Below are 9,622 nucleotides of genomic sequence, written 5' to 3' on the forward strand. Positions count from 1 at the left end.
AGATAGTGGCATTCAAATTTAAAATAAAAAAGCACAACATAGTTAGTCGGCCTCGAAGGGAACGATCTTCTTGCTTACTTCTACTTGATACACTCAAAAAGGATTGCTGGATTGAGACTGGGACAAAACACCTACCACTGTGTATCTACAATAGAAAATAATAACATCAGTATTATGCAAAAGAAAAACTGAAAACAAAGGTCACAGTTCAGACCATACAACAATTAGAAAATCTGGATTGAGGTACAGATGAGATAAATCAAAACTTGACAAGGATCATTAGTGGACCTATGGTGACAACAATTAGTAAGAAATTTGTTGTGGTTCACAAGCCAATTCCTCATAAATAGGTATGCAAAGCACAAGCACAAAAGTGCACCGACAAACTGTCACGTACACCAAAAATAACATACTAAAATATAGGTGAAAAGTAACAAGATTGAAGTTCTATATCAACTTATAAAAAGTGTAATGTAACGACCTGCCTTCTACTGGCTAGGCTGTAAGGCCGGACCGTCACATTATGCTGTGCTAAACTATTAAAAGGTGCGGAAAGCTGAACTACTTTAAAACTTTGCTAACTAATACCATTTCCTTGTTTTACATGTGCTAAAGGATGTGATCTAAGGTATACGTGGCATATCCTATATCCCCTATGGTCAAGGAGCAGAATTACAGGGTTTCCTGGTCGAAACCCAGCTTCCCAATCGATTCAGATTGAACTCAATTGATTGCAAGCTGTAGGATCGATCCATGGATCGATTCAGATTGCTACTGTGCTCGGGGTAATGTTCTGGATCGATCGGCTGATCGAACCAGGATGGCCAATCGATCCAGTGATCGATTCCAGAGCTCTCTGTTCGCGGGAGCGATTTCCCCGATCGATCGAACGATCGATCCATTAACCTTCTGTTCGTGACAGAATGCGACTGGATCGATCGACTGATCGATCCAGAAGCTTACTGTTCGTGGAACCCAACTTTCCAATCGATCAGCTGATCAATTGAGAACCCCCAATCGATCGGCTGATCGATTGGGGTTTCTGATTTCGCAGCTGGGCTCTGATTTCAGTACTGGTTCTTGCCAAAATTCACATGCATCAACTCTATAAACATAAAGTAAAACTACTAAGCATAACATTACTCATGGAGTGCTATCTAATATCAACCTTACTGCATACTACACAATTCGTGCTATTCAAACGTTCTAGAAGATAGAGAAGTAACTAAAATCAGAAATGTTAAATGAAAGTTTGCTAGTTTCCAAGCATCTTTATTCCAGTTCCTTTGTCCACACACATCTTCACCGCATTGACCTCCAGCCTCCTCTAGTTCGTCTTTCCTTTACCTTTATCTGTAGTATAAGGAAAAGAGTATCTGTAAGCTTTCACTTAGTAAGAAACCATCTACCTCACTAAAACATGCAAGCGATGCAATTATTCTTTTAAAACCATGCCGTTTGAAATAGGTGCTGATCATGCTAGAACATACTGAAAAATAGATACTAAACATGGCATACTAACAACTAGTCATGTAAATCCATAAGAAGCTAAACTGAAAGGAAGGTTGAGTTGAGCTAACATCAAACTAATGCTAAAGCTGTACTGTACTCACATAATCTATTTTGTGAAGTTTTGAAAAACTATTTATCATAGATAGATAAAAATACATAATCATGCTGCTGATGGGCCCGGCAACTGTACGTGCTATGCGCGCATCCCTAACTAGACCCGGGTTTGCAAGTCCCAAATTTAGTAGGGTTTACTAGGTTATCTAAACCTAGGGACGACTATGGGAGCCCAACCCAAAGGACATCTAGTCCAGTACAATGCCACTGCTGAAAATAAAATACTGTTTTATAACTGAATTATCTTATCTTGCTATTTCTAGGTTATCTGAACCTAGAGCTAGGATATCTGAACCTAGAGGCGACTGTGGGAGCCCACCCATTGGACCGTAGTCCCATATAAGCTGTAGCAAAACTAAATATGCTATTAAATGCTTCTACTGCATTTATTGAGCTATTAGAATGTCTACTGTAGCATTTTACTAAGCTAAACATTATATCAAGCATTTGGTGTGCACTAGAACACACCCTACGTACTGAAAATCTGCATACTACTATATTAATGCATAAAACACACGAATAGCTACTTATACTGCAGGTGAGGGGTTTCTTACCTCTTGCACTAGTTTCTTACGATTTTAGTCGCTAGTTTTGCCGGAAAAGAGATTTCTCCGACGATCTTCTTGCGTCTACGTGCTCTTCTCACGGAGAGGAGCGTCCTCGTATCCGAGATATTGCCGGAAGGTGTTCCTATTGCCCTTGGGACGGAACCCTAGATCTATTCTTGTGGTTGGCGCCGAGAGATGAGGGAGAAGAAAGGTTCGGTGAGATTAGGGTGAGGAAGAGGAGAGTTAACGTTTTTCACTAATAACTCTTCCCTTAATTCACTATTTATATTAAGTGGTAAATATGGCCCACCTCTAACATAAATATAATTGATTCTCTCTTCTTTCAGCACGGCCCTGCTGGGTTCTCCTGGTTACTAGAGTTCACCTTAAGTCATAGGTTCCAATAGGTCTCGGGTTCGATTCCCGCTTAGGCCATTTTACGTTTCTATTTGTTTTTGCTACTTCCGCTACTCTAAAAATTCCATAAAAATAATCTAAAATTCCAGAAAAATCATAGAATATTTCTAAAATAATTTTGAGAATTTTCGGGCGTTACAATCCCCCATACCTTATAAAAAGTTCGTCCTCGAACTTAGAATAACTCTGGGTACTTCTGTCTCATACTAGCTTCTGTCTCCCACGTTGCCTCTTCTGTGGTGTGATTTTGCCATATAACTTTTACTAATGGTACCTCCTTGTTCCATAATTTTTTAACTGCTCGGTCTATTATCTGAATAGATCGACTGTCATAACTGAGATCTTCGCGGACTGGTACCGACTGGGGCTTAATCACCTGGGTGGCATCTGGGATATGCTTCTTCAGCATAGAGACATGAAATACATTATGGATGGCTGACATCTCCTGTGGTAGCTCTAGCTTATATGCTACCTTGCCAACTCTTCTAGTGATAAGGTATGGTCCCACATATCTGGGACTTAGTTTGCCCTTCTTCCCAAAACGCATTACTCCCTTCATGGGAGCCACACGGAGAAATACTGTATCTCCAACTGAAAACTCTAAGAGTCTACGCCGTGTATCAGCATAGCTTTTCTGGCGGCTCTGCGCTGTCTCTATCCTCTGGCGGATCTGCTGTATAGCTGCTGTGGTATCTGCTACTAGATCTGTCTGAAGTTCTAGTTCTTTCTGTTCACCACTCTCATACAAGCAGATTGGAGATCTACACCTCCGCCCATAGAGAGGCTCGTAAGGTGCCATACCAATAGTGGTCTGATAGCTATTGTTGTATGCAAATTCTGCTAAGCTCAGATATTTGCACCAACTTCCCTTAAAGTCTAGGGCACATGCGCAGAGCATATCTTCGAGTATCTGATTTACCCGCTCCGTCTGACCATCTGTCTGAGGATGGAAAGCTGTGCTAAATTTCAACTTAGTGCCCAATGCTGACTGTACACACTCCCAGAAGTGTGATGTGAATCTACTGTCTCTGTCTGAAATGATGGTTCGTGGGACTTCATGCAGTCTGACGATCTCCTTAAGATACAACTGAGCTAGCTGCTCCATGGAGTAGGATATCCTGATAGCTAAGAAGTGGGCTGATTTAGTCAACCTGTCAACTATTACCCAGATGGTATCAAAACCATTCGTGGTTCTGGGTAGTCCCACTATAAAATCCATAGAAATGTCTTCCCACTTCCATTCTGGGATCTGAATAGGCTGCAGAACTCCTCCTGGTCTCTGATGTTCTGCCTTGACCCTCTGGCAGGTCAGACAGGTGCTAACATATCTAGCGATGTCTCTTTTCATCCCAGGCCACCAAAAACGTTTCTTCAAGTCTTGGTACATCTTGGTGGAACCTGGATGCATCACATAAGGAGTCCTGTGAGCCTCATCTAAAATCTTCCTCTTTAGTTCCTCCTGATCTGGAACACAGAGTCTGTCACCGAAGTATAATACCCCACTATCGGACACTCTGAATTCTCTACTTTCTGATTCTGCTAACCCTTGATTTCCTGAGCTGTCTGAATGTCACCAAGCAGGTTAGATGCTAATGTCATAGTAGAGAGCTGTCCTACTATAAGTTCGAGACCAAAATTTACGATCTCTTTCTGTAGGGGCGGTGACATGACTGCTAGGGATAGTAAGGTAGCATCGGACTTCCTGCTAAGTGCGGCTGCCACCTTATTGGCTTTTCCTGGGTGGTAGAGGATATCTATGTTATAATCTTTGACCAGCTCAAGCCATCTACGCTGTCGTATATTCAGATCCTTCTGAGTGAAGAAATACTTCAGACTCTGATGATCTGAATACACTCTGCACTGAGCTCCATACAAGTAATGTCTCCAAATTTTGAGAGCGAACACCACTGCTGCAAGCTCAAGGTCATGAGTAGGGTAATTCTTCTCATATTCCTTGAGTTGTCTGGAGGCATAGGCGATCACCTTGCCATTTTGCATCAGTACTGCTCCTAGTCCCAACTTAGAGGCATCACTATAAATATCAAAGTTGTCTGTGTTTTCTGGTAGAGTCAAAATGGGAGCACTGGTCAATCTCCTCTTTAGCTCGCTGAAGCTGTTCTCACAGTCCTCTGTCCACTGAAATTTTCGGGGGGCGGGCTATCCTGGAGAAGTCCTCTACGAATTTTCTGTAATAACCTGCTAATCCCAGAAAGCTTCTGATTTCACTAGCGTTCTTAGGTCTCTTCCAGTTACTCACAGCTTCTATTTTACTAGGGTCTACCATGATACCATCCTTTGAGATGATGTGACCAAGGAAGGCTACCTGATCTAACCAAAATTCACATTTCGTGAACTTGGCGTACAGCTGGTTCTGCTGAAGGGTCTGCAATACTATTCTCAGGTGCTCTGCGTGTTCTTCCTGAGTTTCTGAATAGATAAGAATGTCATCGATAAACACAATAACAAATCTATCTAGGTAGTCCCTGAATACTCTGTTCATGAGGTCCATGAAAGTAGCTGGAGCGTTTGTCACGCCAAAGGGCATGACTACGAACTCGTAGTGTCCGTATCTAGTCCTGAATGTTGTCTTGGGTATATCTCCTTCTTTAACTTTCACCTGATGATAACCTGATCTGAGGTCTATCTTAGAGAACACTGTTGCTCCCTTTAGCTGATCAAACAGGTCATCTATTCTGGGAAGAGGATACCTGTTCTTGATGGTGACTTGGTTCAGTGCCCGGTAGTCTATGCACAGGCGCATGCTCCCGTTCTTCTTCTTCACGAACAATACAGGCGCTGCCCATGGTGAGTGACTAGGACGTATGAAGCCCTTGTCAAGCAGCTCCTGTAATTGCTTCTGAAGTTCCTTCAGTTCTGCTGGAGCCATGCGATAAGGTGCCTTGGAGATAGGATTCGTACCGGGAATGAGTTCTATCTCAAATTCAATCTCCCTGTCTGGTGCGACTGTTGGGTAGTCACATACGACTCGGACCTCTGCTAGCTGTTGGTCCTTGTCCTGACTGGCATTGACTACATGCGCTAAAAATCCCGTACATCCTGAATCTAACAATTTCTGTGCCTTCATAGCTGAGAGAAATTTCTTCGCTTTTCTCTTTGGTTCTCCGCTATACTCAAATTGTACTCCTGCTTCAGGTTGGAATATGACTTTCTATTTACGGCACTCGATAGAGGCACCGTATCTGATTAGGAAGTCCATTCCAAATATGACATCGTAATCAGTCATATCTAGCACTATCAGATCACAAAAGAGCTCTCTGTCTGCTATAATGACTAGCACTGCTCTGAGCCAGTGCGTGGACGCCATTATTTCTCCTGAAGGTAGTGTTGTCAAAAACTGACGACGGAGTACCTCTGAAGGTATCGCTAACTTTTCGGAAAATGCCCTAGATACATAAGAATGGGTTGCCCCAGTATCGAATAAGACAGTTGTACGTTGCTGTAAAATACTAATCTGACCTGTAACAACTGTCGAGGCATTCACTACGTCCTCTCTGGCTAAGGAGTAGATCCTCACATTTGTCATAGCTGGAGGGGGTTCTAGTCTGCCCTGGCTGATGTGTGGACCATCTAAAACAGCCTGCATCTGATGTAGCTGTGTTGGCTGGCCTCCATATTGTATCGGCTGTGGTTGAGGAAGACTTGTCTTGTTCGGGCATTGCTTATCCATATGCCCTTCCTGTCCACATTCAAAGCATCCTCGTGTGCCCTTGCGACAAACTCCTGGGTGAAATTTCCCACAAGTAGCACATTTGGGATAACTAGGTTGTTTGCTGGCTGGTCCTCCCTTTGGGTAACTCCCTGGTTTGCGCTTGTTGCTGGAGTTTCCTTTCCAGTTAGAGCTGTGGCCCTGTTGTTTCTGAATACCTGAGCCTCCTTGATACTGTTCTGGTAGTGCTAGGTGGTCAGAGCACTGCTGACTAGTTCTTTGGTGGTTTGCGGCCTATGAATGCCGCCAGCCACGTTCATTGCTATTTCCGGCCTCAGCATCTTGAGCATCAACCGGACTCGTTCTTTTTCTGTGCATAGACGAGCCAGCTATTGAATTTCTTCACGGCTTCCTCAATCGATAGGTTGCCCACTCAGTGAACTCGTCGTAGTGGCGGTTTGTGACCGCATGTGAAAGAACTCCTCAAGAATTCTTTCTCAAGTCACCCATGTCATCCGGTTCCCGGGCGCCGCCTAATTCTCCCCACCACATACGCATCTCCGTCAAGCGTATGAGGCACACTTCACTTTTCATGCTCGCCAATCCAAAAGCTCCATCGTATTCTCCAGTGTTGAACCAGGCTTGGGCATCCCATGGTTCATCGGTGCCCGAGAAGTTCTCGCTTGACTCTCGCCACCGGATCGATAGGCTTCTCTCTTTGCCTCTACCTCGCGGCTCAGTAGGGTGGATCGGTGGAACCTCAATAACCACCGGGTTGCTATGTTTGGTTCCGGGGTGACAGTGGAGTGTTCTGCTGATTAGCCTTTAAGGTGGCTATCTCCTGTTCCTGTTCAGCTAGCTGCTGCTGTAACTGAGGTGCACGGAGCTGCCTGCCTCATGCTTGGGCTCAGTGGCTTAGCTGGGCGTCCTCGTGCCATTTCTAAAGGAACAAAGGACATACATAACTAAAGCATCATGTTTACATAGCTAATACTATCATGTTAGTTACTATCACAGATAAGCATACTTTAGTTATCTACGAACATGGAAGCAATAAACATAACAAAGTGAGAGGTATTCTTACTTGGAAGCTGCAGGTTTAATGCTGATGTGTGTGTAGGAAGTATGGAACTTTCTGCTCTGATACCACTCTGTAACGACCCGCCTTCTACTGGCTAGGCTGTAAGGCCGGACCGTCACATTATGCTGTGCTAAACTATTAAAAGGTGTGGAAAGCTGAACTACTTTAAAACTTTGCTAACTAATACCATTTCCTTGTTTTACATGTGCTAAAGGATGCGATCTAAGGTATACGTGGCATATCCTATATCCCCTATGGTCAATGAGCTGAATTACAGGGTTTCCTGGTCGAAACCCAACTTCCCAATCGATTTAGATTGAACTCAATCGATTGCAAGCTGTTGGATCGATCCATGGATCGATTCAGATTGCTACTGTGCTCGGGGTAATGTTCTGGATCGATCGGCTGATCGATCCAGGATGGCCAATCGATCCAGTGATCGATTCCAGAGCTCTCTGTTTGCGGGAGCGATTTCCCCGATCGATCGAACGATCGATCCATTAACCTTCTGTTCGCGACAGAATGCGACTGGATCGATCTACTGATCGATCCAGAAGCTTACTGTTCGCGGAACCCAACTTCCCAATCGATCAGCTGATTGATTGAGGACCCCCAATCGATCGGCTGATTGATTGGGGTTTCTGATTTCGCAGCTGGGCTCTGATTTCAGCACTGGTTCGTGCCAAAATTCACATGCATCAACTCTATAAACATAAAGTAAAACTACTAAGCATAACATTACTCATGGAGTGCTATCTAATATCAACCTTACTACATACTACACAATTCGTGTTATTCAAACGTTCTAGAAGATAGAGAAGTAACTAAAATCAGAAATGTTAAATGCAAGTTTGCTAGTTCCCAAGCATCTTTATTCCAGTTCCTTTGTCCACACACATCTTCACCGCATTGACCTCCAGCCTCCTCTAGTTCGTCTTTCCTTTACCTTTATCTGTAGTATAAGGAAAAGAGTATCTATAAGCTTTCGCTTAGTAAGAAACCATCTACTTCGCTAAAACATGCAAGCGATGCAATTATTCTTTTAAAACCATGCCGTTTGAAATAGGTGCTGATCATGCTAGAACATACTGAAAAATAGATACTAAACATGGCATACTAACAACTAGTCATGTAAATCCATAAGAAGCTAAACTGAAAGGAAGGTTGAGTTGAGCTAACATCAAACTAATGCTAAAGCTGTACTGTACTCACATAATCTATTTTGTGAAGTTTTGAAAAACTATTTATCATAGATAGATAAAAATACATAATCATGCTGCTGATGGGCCCGGCAACTGTACGTGCTATGCGCGCATCCCTAACTAGACCCGGGTTTGCAAGTCCCAAATTTAGTAGGGTTTACTAGGTTATCTAAACCTAGGGACGACTATGGGAGCCCAACCCAAAGGACATCTAGTCCAGTACAGTGCCACTGCTGAAAATAAAATACTGTTTTATAACTGAATTATCTTATCTTGCTATTTCTAGGTTATCTGAACCTAGAGCTAGGATATCTGAACCTAGAGGCGACTGTGGGAGCCCACCCATTGGACCGTAGTCCCATATAAGCTGTAGCAAAACTAAATATGCTATTAAATGCTTCTACTGCATTTACTGAGCTATTAGAATGCCTACTGTAGCATTTTACTAAGCTAAACATTATATCAAGCATTTGGTGTGCACTAGAACACACCCTACGTACTGAAAATCTGCATACTACTATATTAATGCATAAAACACACGAATAGCTACTTATACTGCAGGTGAGGGGTTTCTTATCTCTTGCACTAGTTTCTTACGATTTTAGTCGCTAGTTTTGCCTGAAAAGAGATTTCTCTGACGATCTTCTTGCGTCTACGTGCTCTTCTCACGGAGAGGAGCGTCCTCGTATTCGAGATATTGCCGGAAGGTGTTCCTATTGCCCTTGGGACGGAACCCTAGATCTATTCTTGTGGTTGGCGCCGAGAGATGAGGGAGAAGAAAGGTTCGGCGAGATTAGGGTGAGGAAGAGGAGAGTTAACGTTTTTCACTAATAACTCTTCCCTTAATTCACTATTTATATTAAGTGGTAAATATGGCCCACCTCTAACATAAATATAATTGATTCTCTCTTCTTTCAGCACGGCCCTGCTGGGTTCTCCTGATTACTAGAGTTCACCTTAAGTCATAGGTTCCAATAGGTCTCGGGTTCGATTCCCGCTTAGGCCATTTTACGTTTCTTTTTGTTTTTGCTACTTCCGCTACTCTAAAAATTCCATAAAAATAATCTAAAATTCCAGAAAA

This window comes from Zingiber officinale, chromosome 7B, assembly GCF_018446385.1.
Source record: "Zingiber officinale cultivar Zhangliang chromosome 7B, Zo_v1.1, whole genome shotgun sequence".
Lineage (NCBI taxonomy): Eukaryota > Viridiplantae > Streptophyta > Magnoliopsida > Zingiberales > Zingiberaceae > Zingiber > Zingiber officinale.